The sequence below is a fragment of the Protopterus annectens genome, chromosome 2.part2, assembly GCF_019279795.1.
Source record: "Protopterus annectens isolate FY-2018-M chromosome 2.part2, PAN1.0, whole genome shotgun sequence".
Taxonomy (NCBI): Eukaryota; Metazoa; Chordata; order Ceratodontiformes; family Protopteridae; genus Protopterus; species Protopterus annectens.
The window spans coordinates 373,767,253-373,793,865 of record NC_056730.1 but is presented as its reverse complement, the minus strand read 5'-3'; the positions used below and the strand labels follow the sequence as shown (position 1 = coordinate 373,793,865).

The window sequence follows — 26,613 nt, the reverse complement described above, 5'->3', positions numbered from 1 at the left end:
AATCTGAGGTATCTTCTGCAAGATTGTCTGATTGGGACATGCAGGTATGCCTCTGAGGTCCAAAGTTACAAGCCAAGCCTTCTTGCCCAGCATGGGCAGAAGCTGCTGCAGAGTCAATATTTTGAATTTTGGAACGTCCAGAAAAGTATTTAGAATAGACAGGTCCAGAATTGGTCTCCATGCTTTGTCCTTTCTTGGTACTAAGAAAAGTCTTGAGTAAAATCCTTGTCCCTGCTCTTGTTGTGGCACTGGCTGAATAGCCCTCATTTCCATGAGAGATGAAACTTGTTTTTGTGCCTCTGCCCACTGATTGTGTGGCAGGTCTGGCATACCTTTTGCCTTTGGAAGGGTGTGAAAGTGGAAACTGTAGCCCTGAGAGGCTATATTTAAGACCCATTTGTCCTGGGTGATCATGTGCCAATTTTGTGAAATAGTGCTAGCTTTTCCCCTAAGAGTGCTGTCAAAAGATAAATGCTTGGCATTGGCAGAGGGAAGTCATTGGGACTGTTTCCTATATGGCTGTGATTTGTCTTCACCGCTTTTGGAGGTAGAAGCACCCCACTGTTTGGGCTTGTATGAGTCCTGGGGCTGTTGTCTGCCTCTATGGCATCTGTATCTGCCTCGTTGTGGCCTGTCTGACAAGGGAAAGGACCAATTCTTAGAAGGCCAGTTCCTGCTGAATTTGGGTGGCTGTACCTGTAAGAAATCCTTTACTGTCTGCATAGATTTAGCTTTATCCTCCATTTTCTTCAACACCTCTTCTGCCTTAACACCAAACAAAGTATCATGCTGTAATGGAGCATCCAATAATTTTGCTTTAATATGATCAGGCAGAGCCTGTTCCCTTTAACCAAGCATGCCTTCTAATGACAGAACCTGTAACAGCTGCCCTGCAAGAGGCCTCCAGTGAATCAAAACCACATTGCAAAGTATGCTTTCCCACTTATTCAGCTGCATGCAATAAATCCTGCATTTCCTTGTTCTCAGAACATTCAGAATTTGTCAACATTTTCTGTTTTAGCAGAGACATTAAGTATTGCTGATATTTAAGCATATGAAACTGACAATTTAAAGCCCTTACAGCCAAGGTAGCAGAAGTGTAAACTTTTTTCCCCCATCTGTCCAGTGCCCTTGAATCTCTATCTGAGAGGACAGGGTTTTTTGCAGTAGAGAAGAAGTAGAGGCCTTGACCCCTTTGGGTCCCTGAGATATAGTTTCTGGGTCAGCAGCAGGGTTTTTATATAGAAATTTATGAGATTCTGGAACCCTGTGGTACCTGTCTGGCTTAACAGGTGCAGGAGGTAAAGAGGTGGAGACAGTCCGGACTCTGAAAATACATCATCTACAATGTCTAGAACAGGTGGAATAGCAAGAGGTCTGTGCTGAGGTAGTAAAAGAAAGTCTCTGAGCCTTTTCTTAGATTCTGAGTAATCTTGGCTCTCCCAGTGGAAATGCTCCCTCATGGTATGCAGGGTTTCCCCAAAGGTATATTCCTCAGGAGGAGAAGCTGAAGGAAGAGATTCTTCAGCATCAGAATCCTCATAGGGAGGAATAGAGTATCCCTGTTCTGAAGGGGAGTCAGAGGAAATGGAAACCTGATCAGAGGAATCATATTCAGTGTCTTACCTAGGCCTCTTATCAGGAGGGGGATGGGAACCCCTGATCAAAGTAATTAGGTCTTCGGCCATTTTGAGCATCTGTTTCTTAGGCATGGAAGTTTGTCCTGCAGAATGCTGTACTTGTTTCCACGTCTTTAAAGCTATTTCAGTCTTTGTCTTGGATGCTGAAGTTGGCTTGATATAAAGCTGTGCAGGTCTGAAAACATCCTCAGAAGCCGATGACTGCTCAGCGGCTCCGGACCCATCTGAAGGATTAGTTTCCGAAGGCCCAATACCTTGAGTATCCAGAGGCCTAGTTGTCTCCATGTGGGAGTCGGAGGCGGCCTGTGGCTCTGAGGTAGCGGGTGTCAGGGGCTGCGAAAGCGCCTCACTGAGAACCGGCGACTGGCCTAGAAGAGGCTTCGTCATCGGTTTTGGACCTCGGATGCCTGTCCTTTTCTTTTTCCTTGTGCTTTTTATGAACTCCGGTCGTCGGCTGTTCCGATGGCATTATACAGTTAAACCTTCGGCCAAAGTAATGAAAAGCAAAATCGTACAGACACTTCATAGTGCGTTGGCTAAATCTAGCACAAAACAGACAACTAGCAACGTCGTGGTCAGAGCCTAGGCAAGGAATACAGTAAGAATGAAAATCCTTATGAGGTATTTGCTTCCCACAATAAATGCAATTGTTAACTTGACATCGGTCTGGAGCAAGAAAAAAAGTTTCCTCAACGGGGTACTTAGCTTTATTGAAGACTTTGGATCTGAAATTCAATTTCGAAAATCTCAGGAGTCAGCCGACCGGCACTTGTAAACTGCTTTTGCTTCGCGCACCGCGCGGCAAGAAAGACTGAAGAAAATGGAGTCGGCTACATCTTATATACCCCTGGCGCACTGACGTCAGGGAAGAGGCGACAGCAACTGACGCCGGTCCGGGACTTAGGAATTCAGGCCGACTGCGGGTAGCCTGCCAGCAGGATAACCCAAGTGTAATGACTGCAACAGTGAAACACGATGAACATCAGAAAGGCTGCTGATCCAGATGACATACCTGTGGAAGCACGGAGGTGTTTAGGTGAAATGGCAGTGGAGTTTTTAACTAGATTGTTTAATGAAATCTTGGAAAGTGAGAGGATGCCTGAGGAATGGAGAAAAAGTGTTTTGGTACCAATTTTGTAAGAGGAAGGGTGATGTGCAGAGCTGTAGTAACTAGAGAGGGATTAAATTGATGAGTCACAGCATGAAGTTATGGGAAAGAGTAGTGGAAGATAGGTTAAGAAGGGACGTGATGACTAGTGATCAGCAATATGGTATCATGCCAGGAAAGAGCACTACAGATGCGATGTTTGCTCTGAGAGTGTTGATGGAGAAGGACAGAGAAGTTCAGAAGGAGTTGCATTGTGTCTTTGTGGATTTAGAGAAAGCATATGGCAGGGTGCCTAGAGAGGAGTTGTGGTATTGCATGAGGAAGTCGGGAGTGTCAGAGAAGTATGTAAGAGTGGTACAGGATATGTACGAGGGTAGTGTGACAGCGGTGAGGTCTGCGGTGGAAGTGATGGATGCTTTTAAGGTGGAGATGGGATTACCATCAAGAATCAGCTCTGAGCCCTTTCTTATTTGCAATGGTGATGGACAGGTTGGCAGACGAGATCAGACAGGAGTCCCCGTGGACTATGATGTTTGCAGATGACATTGTGATCTGTAGTGAGAGTAGGGAACAGGTGGAGGAGACCCTGGAGAGGTGGAGGTATGCTCTAGAGAAAAGAGAAATGAAGGTCAGCAGGACTAAGACAGAATATATGTGTGTGAATGAGAGGGAGGATAGCGGAAAGGTCAGGATGCAGGGAGTAGAGGTGGCGAAGTGAAAGGGAAGGTCTACATGAGGGTAGTGAGACCAGATATGTTATATGGGTTGGAGACAGTGGCATTGACAAAAAGGCAGGAGTCAAAGCTTGAAGTGGCAGAGCTGAAGATGTTAAGATTTGCACTGGGTGTGACGAGGATGGACAGGATTAGGAATAAGTATATTAGAGGGTCAGCCCAGGTTAGAAGGTTTGGAGACAAAGCCAGAGAGGCAAGATTACGTTGGTTTAGACATGTGCTGAGGAGGGATGCAGAGTATACTGGGGAAAAAGATGCTAAGGATGAAGCTGCCAGGTAACAAGAAAAGAGGAAGGCCTAAGGTAAGGTTTATGGATGTGGTGAGAGAGGACATGCAGGTGGTTGGTGTGACAGAGCAAGATGCAGAGGAGAGGAAGAAATGGAAACAGTTTATCTGCTGTGGTGACCCCTAATGGGAGTAGCCGAAAGAAGAATAACAAGAAGAAAAAATCAGATTAGCATGCCAAAGACAGTTTGATCAACAATCATAGGTATGTCAAACAATTAGTGCACTTAAGTGAGACAACTTACAATTACTTACAATTCAGTATAAGCTGGATTGTGAAAGCAGTTAAACAACTGGCAGACTTCTTATATCTCATGAAGAAGAGAGATGTATTGAAGAAAAGGGATGAAATGTTTGGGGGATTGTGTGTGTGTGTGTTTAGAGGTAAGGTGAAAGGTGTAAGGAAAGTCTGACTGCGTTTAGCTGAAGGGAAAAACAGTATGAAATAAACCCGCGGTAGTGGTGCTGCGGTACAGTTGTCGCCTCACAGCAAGACGTTGATGCATTCGATTCTCAGCTAGAGCGTCTTCTACGTGGAGACATGTGTGAATAGGCGTGCCTTCGAAGGTTGTGTGTCAGGGCTGGTAACTCGGCACGTAAAAATCCACTACCACACATTAGCGGACCGGAGTTCCTCTGTGGTGACCCCTAACTGGGATAAGCCAAAAGACACAAGGATGATGGGGTAGTAATATGTAAATGGAGAGTCTTGACACAGAGTGAATGAGTACTAGCAGGGAGACTGTGTGGGAGTGTAAGGAGAGTACTGAAGTGTTTTAAATTTGTTTAGAAAGCAGTTAACCAGTAAAATGGTTACCTGGAAGCAAAATAATAGGAATCTGCCTCTAAAGAAACCGCAGTGAATACGTTCACCAAGGGTTTTATCGCTGGCAGTACTGCTGAAAGATTTGAGTAGGCAAGCATGGGGGGAGGGGGGGTCCCCCTGCAAATTCCTTGTGTTCCCATTTTAAATATCTCTTTTACTCTGTTTAGGACATCAACAAATAAATCTTCTGCAGGGGAGGCAGAGGATAAGGTGCCTTCAGTGTCTGATTCACAAATAAGACAGGAATACATCTGGCCAACATACACCAGTTCATCCACTTCCAAGTCAAAAAAATCTGATTCTGTGGTGGTGGGGATAAGCCAAAGAAAAGTACAGTTTTGTACCTACCATAAATGTAGATGTCAATAGACATGCAACTGCAGTCATAACATGTGGGTTGTCCTGCCTCAGGCAGCCCTCGGTCGGCCGGATTCCAAAGTCTGGGGCCGACGTCGGCTGATGTCGCATTTCTCTCCGACGTCAGAGCGGCTGGAGTACATAAGCATCAGCCGACGCCATTTTCTTCAGTGTTTCTTGCCCCAGATGCCAGGTGCCCTCCAAGGAAGGCTGTAATCAAATTGGAAGACAAAAACAGGATTCCAAACAAATAAATGAGCAATAAAACAAATACACCATAACAGATATCCCCAGCTAAGAGAAACAGGGATAGGAGTGGACCCTAGGCATAGAGGGGAATGGAGGGAGGGAAAATCCGACTGCAGTTGCATGTCTATCGGACATCTACATTTATGGTAGGTACAAAACTGTACTATGTCCTTCAAGAATGCAACTGCAGTCATAACATGTGGGTAGAATACCATAGCTTAGCTGGAGGAGGAGGAATGCTCTAGGAAAAAGATGGTGTGGCAATTAAACCCTGCAGGACTGCCGAAGCAAAGCCTGCTCTTGATCTGGAGTATAGAGGGAGATTGTAGTGTTTGGAGAATGTATGCACGGAGCTCCATGTAGCAGCTTCTAGAATGTCCTTGGTAGGCACCGCTCTTAAGAATGCTGTAGAGGTGGCTGTAGCTCTAGTGGAATGTGGTCTGACATTGGCTGGAACAGTCTTTCCATGAAAGGAATAACAGAATCTGATGCAATGTCCAATCCATTTAGAAATAGTCTGTTTTGAAATTGCTTTTCCTTGGACTGCAGGGGCGTAAGCTACAAAAAGTTGTTCAGACTTCCTACTGGCCTTGGTTCTGTCCAGGTAGTATCGGGTTGTCTGTGAATGTCCAAGGTATGCAACAGTCTTTCCCCCTTATTCTCAGGATTGGGGAAGAAGGCAGGCAAATGAATGGCTTGATTTAAAGAAACCCTAGATACCACCTTTGGCATAAAAGTAGGGTTGGTCCTTAATGAAACCCTGTCTCTGTGAAAAATAATAAAGGGTGGTATTGCCATTAGGGCCTGTAACTCCAAAACCCTTCTTGCTGAGGTAATTGCCAACAGGAAAGCTGTGTTCCATGAGAGAAATTGCAAGTCAACTGAAGCTGCTGGCTCAAATGGAGGTAGAGTCAGTTTTTCTAGGACAAAATTGAGGTCCCAGGCTGGCACTGGGGCCTTTCTTGGTGGCTTAATGTTCTTGATTCCCCTGAGGAATTGCCTTAGTAAAGGGTGAGAAAAAACAGGAGGATCAGTGTTGTATCTAGCTGAAATAGCAGATGCATGTATCTTTATGGAAGAATATGAGAGGCCGTTTTTTAACATATCTGCCAAATATTCCAAGATGAGTGGGATGTTCAACAATGATGCATCATGTCCCTTGCTGGTATTCCAATTGCGGAATCTTTTCCACTTTGCTAAGTAAACCTTTCTGGTGGATGGTCTTCGAGCCTCTGTTAGTATCCGCTGAACTTCCTTGGAGAGATATAAGCTGAATTTATTTATGGGATCTCCCAGGCTGTTAGCTGCAGTGTCTGAAGATTTGGATGCAGTGTTTCGAAATTGTGTTGAGTCAAAAGTAGAGGCCACTGGGGAAGGGCCCACCTCCTGGTGTGACATATGCTCCATAGTAGTGGGTACCAGTGTTGTCTTGGCCAGTCCAGAGCTATTATGATTCCCTTGGGTTTCTCTGCTTTGATCTTTAGTAATACTGAGGTCATCAGTGGCAGAGGTGGGAATGCATAGATTGCTAGGGAGTTCCAGTTGAATGAGAGGGCATCTATTTTCCAAGCTTTTGGATGGTATGTCCTTGTGCAGAATTTTGGTAGAAGATGGTTGAGGTGAGAGGCAAATAGGTCCACTTCTGGCTTGCCCCATGTCGAAGTGAGATGTCTGAAGGCCTTCGGATGTAACCTCCACTCGTGTGGATCTGTGAAATTCCTGCGTGGGCTGTCCGCCAACACATTGTCTTTTCCTGGAACAAACTGGGATTGTAACTGGATGTTTAGGCTCAGTGATTTCTCCCAAAGCTGCATTGTCAGTCTGCAAAGGGGGTAAGAGTGGGTGCCCCCTTGCTTGTTTATGTACCACATCACAGTGGTGTTGTCTGTCCGTATCAGTAAATGGCCTTGCTGGAGTTGGTGTTGAAAGGCCTCGATGGCATGCATTACTGCCAGCATTTCCTTTAGGTTTATATGCAGATGTGTTTCCTTTGGAGACCATTGTCCTTGTATACACCTGCCTTCCATGTGCGCCCCCCATCCAAGGTCAGAGGCATCTGTAGTCATGGTCTGTGTTATCTGTGGTTTTTTGAATGACATACCTGTGTTTGCCTGGCTCACCGAGGCCCACCATACGAATTCCTTTTGTAGGCATGGAATGAGTGGTATGATTGTCTCCAAGTTGTTGCTGTGTTGAGACCAAATGCTTTTTAGGTACCATTGAAGCTTTCTCATGTGTAGTCTTGCTAATGGAACCAGGAGAATGCAGGATGCCATGTAACCCAGGGCCTGTAGGAATCTCCTTGCAGTTATCTGGGTGAGTTTTGCTAAACCTTTGAAATAATGGGTTAACTTCTCTTGCTTGTCTTCTGTCAGGTAAGCCATCTGAGAGGCTGTGTCTAGTTTGGCTCCTAAGAAGATTATTTGCTGGGATGGCTGCAGTCTTGACTTTTGGAAGTTGACTGTGTATCCCAGAGCTTGAAGTAATCGTATGACATAATCCAGGTTTTTTGTCAACATCAATTTGTCGTCCCGCTTGTATGAGGCAGTCGTCCAGGTACGAGTAAATTTGTATACCCTGGAGCCTGCAATGAGCAATTACTGAAGCCAAGCATTTTGTGAATACTCTGGGCGCAGTAGATAAGCCAAATGGCAATGCTGAGAATTGATAATGCTCTGGCTCTGCAAGAAATCTGAGGTATCTTCTGCAGCTGTGTCTGATAGGGACATGCAGGTATGCCTCCTTGAGGTCCAGAGTAATCAGCCACGACCCCTTGCCCAGCATGGGAAGGAGTTGCTGTAGAGTCAGCATTTTGAACTTTGGTACTATGAGAAAGGTGTTTAATGCGGACAAGTCCAGTATTGGTCTCCATGGAGATTCTTTTCTTGGAACAAGGAACAGTCTTGAGTAAAACCCCTGGTCTTGTTCTTGTTGTGGAACTCTTTCTATTGCTTTCATCCGAGTCAGCAGAGTGATTTGCTTGATAGCCTCTACCCTCTGATTTTGTGGTAGATTTGGCATGCCTTGTTTTCTTGGTAAGGTATGAAAATGAAACCTGTACCCTCAGTCTATAATGTCCAAAATCCATTTGTCCTTTGTCAGTCTGTGCCAGTTTTCTGCAAACAGAGATAATTTCCCGCCCAAGGGAGCTTCTAGTTGTTCCCTGGTAGGCGGTAGTAGAGGAAAGTCATTGAGATTGTGGTTGTGGGGCAGGTGAAACCCCTGCCTCACTTCTTTGGTTTCCTGGCTGCCATTGTCGTCCCCTGTAAGGGCCTCTGTATTGGCCTCTTCCTCGGCCACGTCTGTTCTTACCCCTTTGAAACTTTTCTGGATTAGGAAAGGACCAGTTTTTGAAGGCCAATTCCTACTGAATCTGGGGGTTGAACCTGGAGGAAATCTTTCACTGTCTGAACTGATTTTGCTTTTTCTTCGATGGTCTTTAACACATCCTTAGCATTTGCACCAAAAAGCTTGTTCTTTTCCAAAGGTGCATCCAGAAGTTTTGCTTTTACAAGATCTGGTAGAGGTTGATCTTTTAACCAAGCATGTCTACGAATGACTGCCCCTGTCATAGCTGCCCTACATGAAGCTTCCAGTGCATCATATCCACACTGCAGGAAGTGATTGCTTACTTGCTGAGTGTTATGTACAGCTTCCTGCAAAGACTTCCTGTCTAAAGGATCAGGAGTAGCTAATGTGTTTTGTAAATCTTCTGACAGATAATCCTGATATTGTAACATATGAAAAAGGCAATTTAAAGCTCTCATAGATAAGGTAGTGGATGTGTAAACCTTTTTGCCCCATCTCTCTAATGACCTAGCTTCCCTGTTGGAGGGCAAAGGATTTTTTGAGGTGGATGCTGAAACTCCTTTAGGCCCCTGTGAAATAGTTTCCAAATCAGCAGTATGGGCCCTGAATAAATGGGAATGAGTTTCTGGGACCCTGTAATACCTGTCTGGCTTGGCTGGAGCAGGAGGAAGAGAATCAGGGTAGCACTAGAGTCAGAATACAAATCATCCAGAACATCAAGTACAGGAGGAATAGCTAAGGGCCTGTGCTGAGGCTTCTTAAGGAAAGTCCTAAGGAGTTTCCTAGAATCAGAATATTCCAGACCTTGCCACTTGAAATGTTCCCTCATGGTGTGCAGAACTTCCCCAAAAGAAATATCCTCAGGAGGGGAGGCCGAGGGGATGGAATCTTCTGCATCCGAGTCCTCATAGGTCTGAAAGAGCTCTTCCTGGCTATCAGAGTGGACAGAGCCCTCAGAATCTTCATCTGAAGGAGTAGGATCAGCGGGTTCAACCCGGGGCCTTTTATCAGGAGGGGGCTGGGATCCTCTCTCAGGATGGGCCTGTGAACCTCTAATCATGGAAATTAAATCAGCAGCCATGGACATAATTTGTGTCTCTGGAGTCGGCTGAGGTAAGGATTTGGAAGTAATATGCTTTGTTTTGCTGGCTGCCTTAGCCCTAGTGTAGGCCTTCATAGACATGGCCATAGGGGGCCTGGCAGCTCCACGTGCAGGAGTGACCTTGTCTACAGCAATGGTCTCGGGCATTTCCTCGGTTTCGGTATCCGGAGGAAAAACTATAACTGGCGGAGTAATGTCTGGAATCGGAGTCGTCGGTAATGCGGTGTCTTCAGTTCGGAGCGGTGGAGAGACCGTCTCAGAGGGAACCGGAGCACTCGCGCTAGGTTTAGGCGTGGAGTCGTTAGTAGATGCGGGCCGAGGATGTCGGTCCCGGTCTTTTCACTTTTTGGGAGTTTGCGATGTCGGGAGATCTGACGGCATGGTGTAAGCAAAATTATCGCCGAAAAAATCTTCAGCGAACTCCGCCCGGCGCCTGAGAGTGTGCTTGTTGAAGCGAGCACAGGCTACACAGGCCGAGACGTCGTGGTCTGGGCCCAGGCAAGGGAGACAGTAAGAGTGGAAATCCTTATGAGGTATTTGTTTACCACAAGAAAGACAATTGTTAACTTTTTCAGTAATTTCTGACATCGGCTGAGGCAAGAAAAGGTCCCCAACGGGGTACTTAGCTTTTTTGATGACTTCGTTATCGTAGAATACAGGAGCTGACCGACCGGCACTTGCGAACTGCTTCTGCTTCGGGCACCGCGCGGCAAGAAAGACTGAAGAAAATGGCGTCGGCTGATGCTTATGTACTCCAGCCGCTCTGACGGAGAGAATAGCGACATCAGCCGACGTCAGACCCAGACTTTGGAATCCGGCCGACCGAGAGCTGCCTGAGGCAGGACAACCTTTTAGTTATGTACTTACCATAACTTCGGATGTATGGGATCCATCTCGCCTACATTCATGACAGATGGGTTCGGAGCCGATCCATCGGCTCCGACTCGGCAACTTATACACTAGCACGAAGTCTCTCATTGGCTGGGCTACTCCCTATCCCAGGATGCACCACACCTGCTTCCCCAGATCTCAAGCGCGAGACACACTGGCGCGAGTACTTAAGAAAAAATTTTTACCTCACAAACAAACAGACAAAACAAGTCCAACGGCCCAAAGCCCTCTAATTTAAACGGGCTTGGCCCGAAAACAATTAACCACAAAAGGTAATAAAAGTTAATTAGCACACAAAGGTAGGGCAAAGGCCCTCTAACTTAAACGGGCCTTGCCCGACTGAAAATATAAAGTACCAGAAGACACTCAAACACTCAAAAGTAGCAAATAGTAAGGAATAACAAGGAATAGCTGTTAAAACAGCTGTTTGGTTAATATATGACAAAAAAACCCCAAGGTCAAAGACCAATAAAGGTAAAAGAACCACTTAGCTCCAGCCAAGTCAAGACCACGTCCAGCTGTAAAGCGGCAAAAGAGATCTGGGGAAGCAGGTGTGGTGCATCCTGGGATAGGGAGTAGCCCAGCCAATGAGAGACTTCGTGCTAGTGTATAAGTTGCCGAGTCGGAGCCGATGGATCGGCTCCGAACCCATCTGTCATGAATGTAGGCGAGATAGGATCCCATTACATCCACATGTTATGACTGCAGTTGCATTCTTGAAGGACATCCCCCAACACTGACTTTCGTTCTGAAGGAGGTTATTTAAAGGCCAAAAGAGAAGCCTGAGAAATAGGAAGGAATGAAGCCTGAGAAATGGGAAGGAATGAAGGTCCACCAGCTCAAGTTGAGACAAAATAGCAAAAAAGAAGTTATGTTCCTACCATAACGGTCAATCTGTATTGTCTATTTTCATTCTTTTTTTTTCTCAACAACGTATTTGATGTTATAAACACTTTATGTACAGATAACTAGTGAATGAACAAATAAAACAAAATAAACTATATACAATTATCCATAATAAAATCCATCATGAATTATATAGAACCATTAATATTTGTCCAATAAAGTTAGCAACTTTTGTCAAGCTAAATATTTATGTCATATTCGATGTTCTTGCAAGTATAGTTTGCATTTCTTTGTTAAATACATACTTAGCTAAAATTAAGAAATTACTAAATAAAAGATCATGTTCACTTTTCCAGTTCATTGTACTTACTTTTCTAGCAATGGCCAAGACTGACCAGAGGAGAGGTATTTGAAATTTTGGGATGATCTTTGGGGACTGGAACATTGAATAGAAATAAGGAATCTGTAACATGACAATTATCCGTCCATAGTGCCTCAGTAAAATCTTTTGAAATCGTTCCAAAATTGCAGTACAACTCTGCATTCTATGAACGTGTATCCAGTTAGCATCTAATACTTCTCCACATCTCCAACATTTTATTTCTTTGCTTTTACGAATAACTGCAATTTTATGAGGTGCAAAAAAAACTTCTATTTAAGAATTTCCAAGTGAACAGTTTCCAATGAAGGGAAGATGTGGTATTGTTAACAGATTTTAAAGCTAATATTTTTATTTTCTACTGAAAAGGATTCCTTATTAAACTTGGTAAAGTAATCCCAAAAGGTCGAATCAAATGACAAAAACTCCTCTCTTAGAATCTTGTATAGAGGAGATCTAAATGATTTACTTTCATTTTCCATTCAGCCCATAAAAAATATCCGCTTTGGTATGGAATCTATTTCTATAATGAATAACATTTTTAACTTGCTGTCGATAAACTGTCTTAAAGCTTGTAAAAATAGTGAATTATTTTGTTTAACATTCTATCTGGCTAATAAAATATTAACTGGCTGTAACTTACTACAGTCTAAAAATTGATGCCAAAATATTAGATTATTTTCCTTAAAGTTTAACATTGTTTTCTGGTTAAAGGATTCTAAACCATCTAGAATGTGTGAAATAGGAAATATTAGAAATAATAGATTCTTAATCATATAATTACTATCTGTTACATTTTTGAAGGTACCAAAAATATGATATATACCATAGGTAAAATGCTGAAAGTTCTTATTATTTAAACATAAATCTTGTAGAACCCAATATATTTTACTAATACCCAAGGAAGAGCATTTTTGTATATCATGACTACTATTGGAGATTATTATAATCTCATGTATAGTTTTCCAACCTGAAGTATATGAGGTATTTAGCCAATGACAAATTGTATTAATAACTACGGATTTAGTGTATAATTCAAGATTATGAAGCCCAATTCTATTATTATCCCAACTTCTTACATGCCAGATATAAGCTATCCTTGGTCTTTGAGGATACCATAGAAACTTAAGCAAAATCGTATTGATTTGTTTAGTACGATTTTTGGGGGAGGGATTAGAATTAAGGATTGAGCATAAAATAAAATTTTTGGTAGAATAATCATTTTTATCAGTTAAAGCCTATCTACCATACTGAAAAAACATTTTATTCAAAGTATTAGTTAGTTTAGTAATTACAGTTCTTAAATATATATAATTTACTTGTATAGTTTCTTTCCAAGTAGGTTTTATAGTAATTCATAAATACTGAAGTGTTTTATTCTCCCGATATTAAAATTGTTATATTGTTGTAAGTATGTATTCACTTTCTTATTGATTAATAGTACTTCTGATTTCTTTTGGTTAAAACTTAGACATGAGAATTTCTCAATGAGGTTAATTGATTTGATAATATACTGTAAAAAGTTATTTACGTCTTCGTTCATTAAAATTATATCTTCTGCAAATAACTGGATTTTTAACCGTGATTATTCTTTAATATGAAGCCTTTTATATTAGTATCACTTCTTACGTGGTTAGTTAAAGGTTCAAGAGACAAGGTGAACAATAGGGGCAATAACGGGCAGCCTTGCTTTGTACCTTTTGAAATTCCAAAAGATGATGACAAATATGCCCCAATTTTAATATATGAAAAAGAATCATTACATAGTTTCATTACTAAATCGACAGTCTTGAGAAAAGTTGTATCCAATGAGAATCTTCTAGAGATATTTCCAGCTAATGGAATCAAACGCTTTGTCAATATCAAGACTCATAATGTAAAGTTACTTCTTAGTTTTATTAGTGATGTCAATTAATGTTAATAATTTGATATTATCTTGAACCTTCCCTGTTCAATACAAGGCCTGTTTGATCATAGTCCACTAAGTAAGGCATTAAGGTATTTAACCTTTTAGCTACTATAGAAATAAATATTTTATAATCAATATTTACCAAAGAGATAGGGTGATAGGAAGAGCACTGTTTGGGATCTTTACCTGGTTTTAGAATGGGTGCAATCAAAAAGTATTTCCAAGAGGGAGGTATGTTCCGCTCATTTTTAATTTCACAAAATGCAGTTAGAAGAATCCTTAATGTAGTATCTGGAAGAATTTTATACATTTCTGAGATTAGTCCATCTAAACCTGGGGTTTTATTATTTTTCAAGTTTTTAATTTGATCTTTCAGTTCTAGGAATGATATAGGTTTATCTAGTATTTATCTAGTATTTTAGTTTCCTGTGTTGATATTTTATTTTTAATACTTTGTATGAATGCAAGTTATATAATCATTTTCTGCATTTTTTTACCTGTGTTTTATCTGTTTTCATCATTTACTGATTAGGGAAGTTTTTTTATCATTTACTGATATATAGTGGGTTCTGAAAGCTTCTAGTATGCTTTTTAAATCTGTTACTTTTTTGTGGAATTATTAATTACAATTTTAATTTCATTTATATGATTTATGTTATCTGTTTAGCTCTAACTGCTAACTTATGTAAATGCTTAGGACTAACAGAGTATGACTGCAACTTAAGCCTAAGTTAATTGAAACTTTATGATTTAATATTTCTAAATATTTTTGATTTTATGCTATTAATTCAGGGTGTACTGCCTTATCTTTATGTTTGATTTTAAGTTATCCATTTTAATTTGTAATTCTAGTAGTTCTCTATCCCACTCCTTCAGTTTCTTAATAAACCAATTTTTAATCCTACTATAAAGATATACCTTTAATGAATCCCATAGTATAGCATCTGATACCTTACTATTATTATTAAAATCCAAAAATTTACTTATCTCATCTAGGACCCATTCTTTAAAACCTTTAATTTTTAATATACAAGATGGAATTCTTTGACAAAAAATTCATCCTTGCTCATGGTAAAGTTGAATGTTATGGCATTATGGTCCGAAAGTGGACATGATGTTATTAAAACTTTGCGTACTCTTGAGTAGGCACTGTTAGAAATGAATACCTTATCAATGTTTGTTTGGGTTCCAGATCTAAAGGAATAAGGATACAATCCAAAAGTAATTTTTAAGTCATAAATATCTCTTAGATTTAGTGCATTAATAAAATGTTGTAATTTTTTGGATTGTGCACTTTTGTCTTGAACCATGGAGCTCTGCTAGCTCCTTTTTAGGGGCAGTGGCAGCCACAATGGCATCGACTGGAACTCCTTTGCTCCAGAAAGGGTACCCCACAGGGGAGCTGAGGAATCTTTCTGCTCATTTGTGAAATGGCTCCACAGTGTCAGGCTCCTTTGAGGCTCTGCCAGCAATAAAATCAACTAACCTGTTGGCAGGAGAGACACCCAGGAAGTAGGCAGGCCTGTCCCAAAAGCCTTCAGAAACATGGACTCCTCTGAAGATCCCCCATCTCAAGTATGCCCCCAAAGGAGACATTGTCGGACAGCGATCTGGGGGACCCATCTCCTTCAAGGACCATGTCCTCAGTGAGACACTCCGAAGGGGAGTCCAAGTGCCTCCTCTTCCACCTTCTCTTACAAGGTACCACCTCTATCAGGGGCTCCAGAGAGGACTCAGAAGAAGCAGAGACCCCTTAAGGGGAGGTAACCCGCTAAAGGCTCAAATGTGAGGGCTGACCTTCGACAGGATGAGAAGTCTCGCCATCCAAAGTAGAGAGGCAAGGATGGACCCAGAGGGGCGGGAGATGAAACTAGAGTCCAGGAGAAGGTCCTCTCTACCACCCGGAAGTTGGAGGGGCTGAAAGCAGTGCCATCCCCAACCTCAAAGGGTGAACTCCCCGGAGAGGAGGAATGAGCCCCGACACAGCACCACGACTCCTGGATGATATCGGTCTGGAGCTATTGAGGGTAGAGGCCCCAAAGGAGAGAGACTGGTATGAAAAAAATGCCCCCATGGAGCCGGCACTGACCACTCTGGCACAGGGTCCACTCTAGTTCAATAGTGGAGGAACACAGCAGGCCATGGACCCTGACGGGGTAGAGAAAAAGGGAATGCTAGGTTCTGCCAGGATCTGACCATAGGTGTCGGGGCCCGAGGTTCCAAAGCAGCTGGGATTGGAAGAGGGGAATGACTAACTGGGGTAGGCAAAGCCCCACCTGGCAGGATGGGCTGGAGAAGCCAGAAGCTCCTCATCATCCTGTCCATGTTGGACGGCAACAGATTCCTGGATGATATGGAGAAAGAGAAGGAGCGGGTGGACTTAGCTGGAGACCCTAGGGACTTATGCCAGTGTTCCAGAGTTCAGTTCCGGGACCCAGGAACCAACTGGGCTACATGCCTGGAGGTGGAAGGTGATTCTTCAAAAATTATTGTTGGATCCAACAAGCCTGTTGGATCTGATGGCCGAGCCGAGGTAGCAATTGGATCTGACTAACTGGTTCAATCCAAGGCTGGCCTGAACTTGCCCAGATCCGAATGCCTCTGATCCGAAGAAGCCTTGGATCCGGAAGACGACTCTACACTCTCAGATCCGAATACCTCGGATCCGAGATGGTCTGGGCTGGAAATGATCTAGGGACCTAGGGTTGGACAGCCACGGTTTCTTGGAAGACACTGAAAGCAATGAAGGGGTCTTCCTCTTGGGATATGAAGGCAATGAAGGGGTCTTCCTCTTTGGATATGAAGAGGAAGCCTTAGAAGAGGGATATGAAAGGTCCCCCCTGCGCCATGCCTTTCAGTTGTTATTTATTCTGGTGCTCCGTCAGGGCCCTGGGATTGAATGCCACACAAATGTTGCAGTCAGTCTCCAGGTGTGGAGCACCCAAACAATACAAGCACTACTCGTGTGAGTCAGAACTGGGCAACTTCCGACCACACGAGGAATGTTTTCTAAACTGGAAGGCTTATCAGACATAGTAAAAAGGATGATGAAAGTACAGTTGTGTACCTACCATAAATGTAGATGTTCGAGTATATTCACTGTTGCAGTCATTACACTTGGGTTATCCTGCTGGCAGGCTACCCGCCTGAATTCCAAAGTCCTGGTCTGGCGTCTGTTGCTGTCACCTCTTCCCTGACGTCAGTGTGCCAGGGGTATAAAAGATGCAGACAACGCCATTTTCTTCAGTTTTTCTTGCCCCAGATGTCAGGTGCCCCCAAAAGGGTAGGCTAAAAAACACTGCTTATAAAAGCATGCACTAAAATAAAACAATACCTTCATCTACAAGCAAATACACCACATAGGTTGTATAGGACAGAGAAGTACAGATAAGTCCCAGCAAAGAAAGGGGGATGGTGGGTGGGTAACCTGGACTGCAACACTGAATACACTCGAACATCTACATTTATGGTAGGTACACAACTGTACTATGTTCATCGTGTTTCACTGTTGCAGTCATTACACTTGGGTTGAATCCCAAAGCTGAGGTTGGGCGGCTGGGTCTAAATGGAATTAGGAGTGGCTATAAGGCCCTGCAGAACTGCAGTGGCAAAGCCTGCTCTGGATTTAGAGTAGAGAGGTAAATGGTTGTGCTTTGTAAAAGTGTGCACTGAAGTCCAGGTTGCAGCCTCCAAAATGTCCCTGGTTGGTACTCCTCTTGAGGAAGGCTGCTGAAGTGGCTGCTGTCTTGGTAGAATGTGGCCTAATGCCCTTGGGCACTAATTTGCCATGTTGTGAATAGCAGAAACGAATGCAGTGGCCTATCCATTTTGAAATAGTCTGCTTTGAAATGGCTTTTCCTTGTGATCCTGCAGCATATGCCACTAAGAGTTGCTCAGTCTTTCTGAAGGCTTTAGTTTTGTCCAAGTAAAAGCGTAGCTGTCTGTGTATGCCCAAAGAATGCAGAAGTCTCTCCTCCTTATTTTGTGGGTTTGGATAAAAAGGTAGGCAAATGTATGATTTGGTTAAGAGCCTCACTAGACACTACCTTAGGCATAAATGTCGGGTTTGTCCTTAAAGAAACCCTGCCCTGATGGAAAATAGTAAAAGGTTCCACAGCCATTAGTGCCTGTTACTCTGAGACTCTTCTTGCTGAAGTTATTGCTAGGAGAAAAGCGGTTTTCCATGACAAGTATTTTATCTCTGCTGTATTGGCTGGCTCAAAAGGAGGCAGTGTGAGTTTTTCCAAGACAAAATTGAGGTCCCATGCAGGTATAGGAGCTCTCCTTGGAGGTCTTATGTTTTTGGCCCCTCTGAGAAACTGTCTTAGCAGTGGATGAGAAAAAAATAGGTGGGTCCGTATTGTAATGAGCTGAAATGGCAGAGGCATGGATCTTAATAGATGAGAAGGATAGGCCTTTGTCCAGCATCTCAGTTAGGTATTGCAAAATCTGAGGAATATTTGGTACAAACGTGTCAATTCCCTGCGCTTGGGTCCAAGCACAGAATCTCTTCCATTTTTCTGCATAAGATTTTCTTGTGCTGGGCCTCCTGGCCTCCAAAATAACATCCATAACTGCTTTAGAGAGAGGAGTGTTCTGAATGATTACATTATTCGCCATGCAGCCAGATTTAGGGTTCTGAGTTGGCTGTGCAGGATCTGATTGTTCTGTTGGGTCAGCAAATGAGGTATTAGAGGCAATGTCCAGGCTGGGCCTTGAGACAAGCTCTTTAGGATTGGGTACCAGTGCTGGCGTGGCCAGTCTGGGGCAATCAGTATTATTTTTGGCTTTTCTTGTCTAACCTTTAGGAGTACCTTGGAGAGGAGAGGCAGAGGAGGGAAGGCATATACTGTAAGGGCTTTCCAGCTGAATGAAAGGGCGTCCACTTTCCATGCTTGCTTGTGATAAGTCCGAGTGCAGAATCTCTGTAGCTGGCAGTTGTGAGGGGAGGCGAATAGATCCATGTCTGGGCATCCCCATTTCCCTGTTATGTTGAAGATTTGTGGATCTAGTTTCCACTCGTGAGGATCCATGAGGTTTCTGCTTAGTTCGTCTGTCAAAGTATTTGACTTTCCTGACAGGAATTGTGCTTGCAGATGTACTTGATAAGTCAATGCTGTGTTCCACAAAGTCATGGCTTGTCTGCAGAGGGGGTAGGAATGTCTGCCCCCTTGCTTGTTTATGTACCATATGACTGTAGTATTGTCCGTCTTTATCAGCAGCTGTCCTGGATGAAGTAGGTCCTTGAAGGCTGTCAGGGCATTTTGTACAACTAGCATCTCTTTTTGATTGATATGAAGATGCATTTGGTTTGTGGGCCATGTGCCCTGAATACATTTTCCTGCCATGTGCGCCCCCCCCAGGAATAAATCTGATGTGTGTGTTGTTAGTGTCTGCCTGGCAGTGGGTAAGGTGAATGGCTGTCCCTTGTTGTGTTGACAGGCCTGAGCCCACCATTGAAATTCCTGTTGCAGGCAGGGAATGAGAGTAATTACTGTTTCCAGGCTGAGGCAAACACTTTTTAGATACCATTGTAGTTTCCTCATATGCAGTCTTGCATATGGAATTAGTAGAATGCAGGATGCCATGTAGCCCAGAGCCTGCAGAATTTTTCTTGCAGATAACTGGGTCTTGGTTGCCATGTTTTTGAAGTAAGAATTCAGTTGCCTTTGTTTGTCTGGCGTGAGATAAGCCATATGGGCAGTTGTATTTAAGCTTGCACCCAGGAATATTATCTTTTGAGAGGGTACTAGTTTTGATTTCTTTTCGTTTACTGTGTACCCTAGGCAAATTAATAATCTTTTTACAAACGCCAGATGCTGTAGTAGAATATCTTTGGCCTTTGCTTGAATAAGGCAGTCGTCCAAGTAGGGATATATTTGAATTCCTCTTTGTCTGCAAAATGCAATTACTGGTGCCAGACATTTTGTGAAGACCCTGGGCGCAGTAGATAAGTCAAAGGGCAGTGCAGAGAATTGGTAGTGCATTGAGCCAGCTATGAATCTGAGGTATCTTCTGCAGGATTGTCTGATTGGGACATGCAGGTATGCCTCTTTGAGGTCCAAATTTACAAGCCAAGCCTTCTTGTCCAGCATGGGTAGAAGCTGCTGTAGAGTCAATATTTTGAATTTTGGGACGTCCAGAAAAGTATTTAGAATAGACAGGTCCAGAATTGGTCTCCAGGCTTTGTCCTGTCTCGGTACTAAGAAAAGTCTTGAGTAAAATCCTTGTCTCTGCTCTTGTTGTGGCACTGGCTGAATAGCCCCCATGTCCATGAGAGATGAAACTTGTTTTTGTGCCTCTGCCCATTGATTGTGTGGCAGGTCTGGCATACGTTTTGCCGTTGGAAGGGTGTGAAAATGGAACCAGTAGCCCTGAGAGACTATATTTAAGACCCATTTGTCCTGGGTGATCTTGTGCCAGTTTTGAGAAAAAGTGCTAGCTTTCCCCCTAAGGGTGCTGCCAAAAAATAAGTGCTTGCCAATGGCAGAGGGAAGTCATTGGGACTGTTTTCTATAAGGCTGTGATTTGTCTTCTCTGCTTTTTAGAGGTAAGAGCACCCCATTGTTTGGGCCTGTATGAGCCCTGGGGCTGTGGTCTGTCTGATACTGGAAAGGACCAATTCTTAGAGGGCCAATTCCTGCTAAATCTGGGTGGCCGTACCTGTAAGAAATCCTTTACTGTCTGCATAGATTTAGCTTTATCCTCCATTTTCTTCAACACCTCTTCTGCCTTAACACCAAACAAAGTATCATGCTGTAATGGAGCATTCAATAATTTTGCTTTAACATGATCAGGCAGATTCTGTTCCTTTAACCAAGCATGCCTTCTAACAACAGAACCTGTAACAGCGGCCCTGCACGAGGCCTCCAGTGAATCATAGCCACATTGCAAAGTATGTTTTCCCACTTGTTCAGCTGCATGCAATAAATTCTGCAAATCTTTGTTCTCTGAACATTCAGAATTTGTCAACATTTTTGCTTTAACAAAGACATTACGTATTGCTGGTATTTGAGCATATGAAATTGAAAATTTAAAGCCCTTACAGCCAAGGTAGCAGAAGTGTAAACTTTTTTCCCCCATCTGTCCAAAGCCCTAGAATCTCTGAGGGGACAGGGTTTTTAGCAGAAGCAGCCGTGACCCCTTTGGGACCCTGTGAGATAGTTTCTGGGTTAGCAGCAGGGTTTTTGTAAAGAAATTTATGGGAGTCTGGAACCCTGTAGTATCTGTCTGGCTTAACAGGAGCAGGAGGTAAAGAGCCTAGAGACAGACCGGACTCTTTAAATACATCATCTATTATGTAAAGCAGATCCACAACCTGGAAGCTGGCTCTGGAAACCCAGAATAAAAAGTTGATGAAATGCTGATATTCCTTCTTCCGCAAGGCAAAAAATGAAAGGCTGCAACTTACATAAAACTTTCTTGCTTTAATAACAAACAATCTCCTCAAGCACCAGGCTGAGCGAAAGCGCTTGAGGAGATTGTTGTTTGTTATTAAAGCAAGAAAGTTTTATGTAAGTTGCAGCCTTTCATTTTTTGCCTTGCGGAAGAAGGAATATCAGCATTTCATCAACTTTTTATTCTGGGCTTCCAGAGCCAGCTTCCAGGTTGTGGATCTGCTTTGCTTTATTGGTGCCTTTTACTTGTTCTTGGTTTTCTGATCATCTATTATGTCTAGAACAAGGGGAATTGCAAGAGGTCTGTGCTGAGGAAGCAAAAGAAAGTCTCTAAGTCTTTTCTTACAATCGGAATAATCTTGGCTCTCTCAGTGGAAATGCTCACTCATGGTATGCAGGGTTTCCCCAAATGAATAGTCCTCAGGAGGAGAAGCTGAAGGAATAGAATCTTCAGCATCAGAATCCTCATAGGGAGGAACAGACTATCCCTGTTCAGAAAAGGAATCGGAGGAAATGGAAACCTGATCAGAGGAATCATATTCAGTGTCTTGCCTAGGCCTCTTATCAAAAGGGGGATGGGAACCCCTGATCAAAGTAATCAGGTCTTCGGCCATTTTGAGCATCTGTTTCTTAAGCATAGAAGTCTGTCCTGGATAATGCTGTACTGGTTTCCTTGTATTTAAAACCGTTTTAGACTTTGTCTTGGATGCTGAAGTAGGCTTTATATAAAGTTGTGTAGGTCTGAAGACACCCTCAGAAGCAGATGCCTGCTCAGCGGCACCAGACCCATCTGAGGGATCAATTTCCGAAGGGCCAATACCTTGAGTATCCAGAGGCCTAGTTGTCTCCACGTGGGAGTCTGAGGCGGCCTGTGGCTCTGAGGTAGCAGGAGTCAGGGGCTGCGAAAGCGCCTCACTGAGCACCGTTGAACCGGCGACTGGCCTAGAAGAGGCTTCGTCGTCGGTTTTGGACATCGGATGCTTGTCCCTGTCTTTATCCTTACGTTTTTTTATGAATTCCGGTCGTTGGTTGTTCCGACGGCATTATATAGTTAAATCTTCTGCCAAAATAATGAAAAGCAAAATCGTGCAGACGCTTAATAGTGCGTTGGTTAAATCTAGCACAAAACAGACAACTAGCAACGTCATGGTCTGGGCCAACGCAAGGAATACAGTAAGAGTGAAAATCCTTATGAGGTATTTGCTTCCCACAAGAAATACAATTGTTAACTTTTTCTGACATCGGTCTGGAGCAAGAAAAAAGTTTCCCCAACGGGATACTTAGCTTTATTGAAGACTCCTGAGATTTTCGAAATTGAATTTCAGATCCGGAGTCGGCCGACCAGCACTTGCGAACTGCATTTGCTTTGGGCACCGTGCGGCAAGAAAGACTGAAGAAAATGGCGTCGGCTGCATCTTTTATACTGGCGCACTGACGTCAGGGAAGAGGCGACAGCAACCGACTCCGGACCAGGACTTTGGAATTCAGGCCGACTGTGGGTAGCTTGCCAGCAGGATAACCAAGTGTAATGACTGCAACAGTGAAACACGATGAACATCACACTAGCGCTAAAGAAACAAACTGAGCTCAAACAGCTAAAAAGCAAAAAGGGGTGTCAAAACACCCATAAACAGCAACAAATAACAGAACTGCCTGAAACTAAGAAGTGGAAGCAACTATAGCACCAGATAGCTAACTACCAAAAACAAATCAAACCACTAAAACTAGCTAATTAAGCAGTTAAAAAAAAAAAAAAAAAAAAAAAAAAACTTAAAGCAAACACTTATCTGAAGCACAAGCCAAGGAGCACATCTTTACTGAATAGCAGCAAATGAGATTCGAGGGTTAGAGGGCAGCAGAGCACTATGGGACAGGGAGATGCTTGAGCCTTGGATTATCTGTTGAAAGCTGCAGGCTTGGATCCAATGTCAGATCCAAGACCCTACGGTGATGAATAATAACATGGATAACATCAGATATCACTGATAAATGAAGCATGATGGAGGAATAGGAAAGGCCATAGGAGAGTAACTCAGCACAAATATTCTGGAACTAGAAAACAACTAGCCCTGAATGGGTGTTGGGTATGTTGATGGCATCAATTATAAAACCTTTTCCATTTGCTAATATATGATTTTCTAGTAGCAGGCTTTCTTACCTTCATTAGTACCTGCTAAATGTCCTCATTAAACAGGTCCCTAAAAGAAATTGAGACCTCATCATCCAGACAGTTAACTGAAAGTGGCTGTTTAAGGAGTGTATCAAACCCTATTCTTGTTTTAGTAGCTCCAGTCTGTTAGAGGAAGCTTGTGGTAATTGCACCTGGCCATTTCTGAAAGAGGTGCTACCTAGCCGAGAACAGCAGCTACCCAGGTCAGAAGGGAGTCAACACAATGACCGTGGGGGGATTCAGAAGAATATATGTGCAAAGGATGAAAAGCATAAAGGTAAGTACAGTTGTGTACACTTACCATAAATATAGATGTTCTTCGTTTCACAGTTGCAGTCATCACACTTGGGTTGATTCTCAAAGCTGAAGAATGGGTAGAGGCAGTCAGGTGGCAATGCTTGGTGAAGGTATGAATAGAACTCCATGTAGCAGCTTCCAGAATGCCCCTGGTAGGGACTCCCCTGAGGAATGGTGTAGAGGTAGAAGTTGCCCTAGTGGAATGCGTTCCTACTCCCTGAGAGGTTGGTTTCCCATGGCGTGTATAACAGAAATGGATACAGTGTGCTATCCATTTGGAAATAGTTTGTTTAGATATGGTCTTGGTGCAAAGTTGAATAGTAGCTGGTCAGATTTTCTGAAGGGCTTAGTCCTGTCAAGGTAGAATCTGAGCTGTCTGTACACGTCTAAAGAGTGCAGGATCCTTTCCCCTTTATTCTGAGGATTAGGAAAGAAGGTTGGCATATGGACAGATTGGTTGAGAGCTACACTGGACTTCACTTTAGGCATAAAAGTAGGGTTAGTTCTGAGGGAGATCATGTCAGCATGAAAAATAATGAAGGGTTCCACAGCTATAAGTGCTTGTAGCTCAGACACACTTCTTGCTGAAGTAAAGGCCAGAAGCAAGGCTGTTTTCCAAGAGAGGAATTTTAACTCTGACGCTGCAGGCTCAAAAGGGGGGGGGGTTAGCTTCTCTCCTTGGTGGCCTTAAATTCTTGGCCCCTCTCAGGAACTGTTTGATAAGAGGGTGAGAGAAGAGAGGTGGCTTTGTGTTGTAATGAGCCGAGATGGCAGAGGCATGGATCTTAATGGAAGAGAAGGAAAGGCCTCTGTGGAGTAAATCTGCTAAGTTAATCCAAGATTAGAGGTACGGAGGGCAGAGCTGTGTCTGCTCCTTTAGACTGAATCCAGAAACAATACCTTTTCCACTTATCAGCATAGGATTTCCTTGAACTGGGTCTTCTGGCCTCCAGAATGACGTCCCGTACCTGCTTGCTTAGGCTGGCCACTGGGGGAGAATTCAAGGAATAAGCCAGGCTGCAAGGTTCAGGGTTTGCAGTTGCGGATGCAGGATCTGTCCCTCCTGCTGAGTGAGGAGGGTTGGGATCTGAGGTAGATGGCATGGTGGCACTGGTGACAGGCTGCGCAGTAGTGGGTACCCGTGCTGGCATGGCCAGTCTGGGGCGATCAGGATTCCCCTTGGTCTGTCTTGTCTTATCTTGAGTAGTATTCTTGAAAGAAGAGGCAGAGGGGGAAAAGCACAAATTAAGAGGTTTACCCACTGGAAGGATAGGGCATCCACTTTCCATGCCCTGCTGTGAGGTGTCCTGGTACAGAATTTGCTGATCTGGTGATTGTAGAGGGCGGCAAAGAAGTCCACCTCTGGTATCCCCCATTTCTGGGTTAACAGGCTGAAAGTGCTGGGGTCTAACTGCCACTCATGTGTCTAGGAGATTTCTGCTTAAGTCATCTGCCAGACAGTTTTATTTGCCTGGCAGGAATTGAGCTTGCAGATGAACATGCATGTCCAAGGCCATCTTCCACAGTGTCATGGCTAGCCTGCAGAGTGGGCCCCCCCCCTGCTTGCTGATGTACCACATAACTGCGGTGTTGTCTGTTTTTATTAGCAGGGATCCAGGTAAGAGTAGGGATCTGAAAGCTGTCAGAGCATGCTGAACAGCTAGCATCTCTTTTTGGTTTATGTGCAGATGAATTTGATTTGGGCTCCAGTGGCCCTGAATGTACTTGTATCTCAGATGTGACCCCCCCCCCCCCCAGGCATAGTCTGATGCATCTGTGGTTATGGTCTGGGCGACGTGGGGTTGTGTAAAGGGAAGCCCCTTGTTGTGGTTGCATGCTGCTGCCCACCAAAGAAACTCTGTCTTTAGACAAGATATGATGCTTTCCAGGTCCTGAGAATGTTGGCACCAAAGACTTAAGTACCACTTAAGTTTCCTCATATGCAGTCTGGCATATGGAATTAGTAGAATGCAAGACACCATGAACCCTAGAGCCTGCAGGATTTTCATTGTGGACAGCTGGGTTCGGGTGGCCATTTGAGTGAAGTAGCCTGTTAGATAGGCTTGTTTTTCTGGAGTCAGGAATGCCATCTGGGAGGCAGTGTCCAAGCTTGCACCCAGGAATACAATCTTTTGCGTGGGCACTAGTTTTGATTTTTTTTGTTGATAGTGTACCCCAGGGAGGTTAGAAATTTCTTTACAAATGTCAGGTGCTGCGCATCAGCTTTTCCTGACTGTCTGCCTGAATCATGCAATCATCCAAGTAAGGGTATATTTGAATCTTTCCCATCTGCAATAGGCAATGTCTGGAGCCAAGCATTTTGTAAAGACTCTGGGAGCAGTGGATAAGCCAAAGGGAAGTGCAGAGAACTGATAATGCATAGACCCTGCTCTGAAATGTAGACATTTCCTGCATGATTCCCTGATAGGGATGTGCAGATAGACTTCTTTTAGGTCCAGGGTAGCTAACCAGGCCTCTTTGGACAGCATAGGAAGAAGCTGAAGGGTGCGCATTTTCAATTTTGGTACCACCAGGAAGGTGTTTAAAATGGAAAGATCTAGGATTGGGAGCCAAGTGCCCTCTTTTCTGGGTACCAGGAAAACTCTGGAATAAAACCCTTGACCTATCTGTTCTGCAGGAACAGGTTGAATTGCCCTTATGGAGACAGCAGGGAATAAACTTGATTTTGTGGCTCTGCTCACTGGTTTGGAGGAAGGTCTGGGAACACTTTCAGGGTTGGCAGTGTGTGGAAGTAAAATTTGTACCCCTGGGATACAATGTTGAGGACCCATCAGTCTTTGGTGATGAAGGTCTAGTTTTTTGCATGGTGGGCAAGTTTGCCTCCTAGGGGCACGAGCAATTGGGCAGATAAGTCATTGAGAATTCTTTCCATAAGGGGGTGGCTTAGCACTCCCTGCTTTAGAAGTGGAGGTACTCCATTGCTTAGATTTCTGCATACCCTGAGACTGTAATCGGGGGGGGTCCGTTTCCCCTGGGTCTAGTTTGAGATGGCCTTGAGGGGGCTGGAAAGGACCAATGTTTCGAGGGGCAATACCTACTGAATTTTGGAGGCTGTACCTGCAAATGACTGTCTGCATAGACTTAGCTTTTTC

At 43.7% G+C, this 26,613-nt stretch overlaps 1 protein-coding gene across 1 annotated transcript in view; it reads right to left on the bottom strand.

Annotated features, from left to right (window-relative positions):
- Positions 1 to 26,613, bottom strand: part of NDUFS4 (NADH:ubiquinone oxidoreductase subunit S4) — an 849,665-nt gene that overhangs the window by 241,188 nt on the left and 581,864 nt on the right. The window lies entirely within an intron of this gene.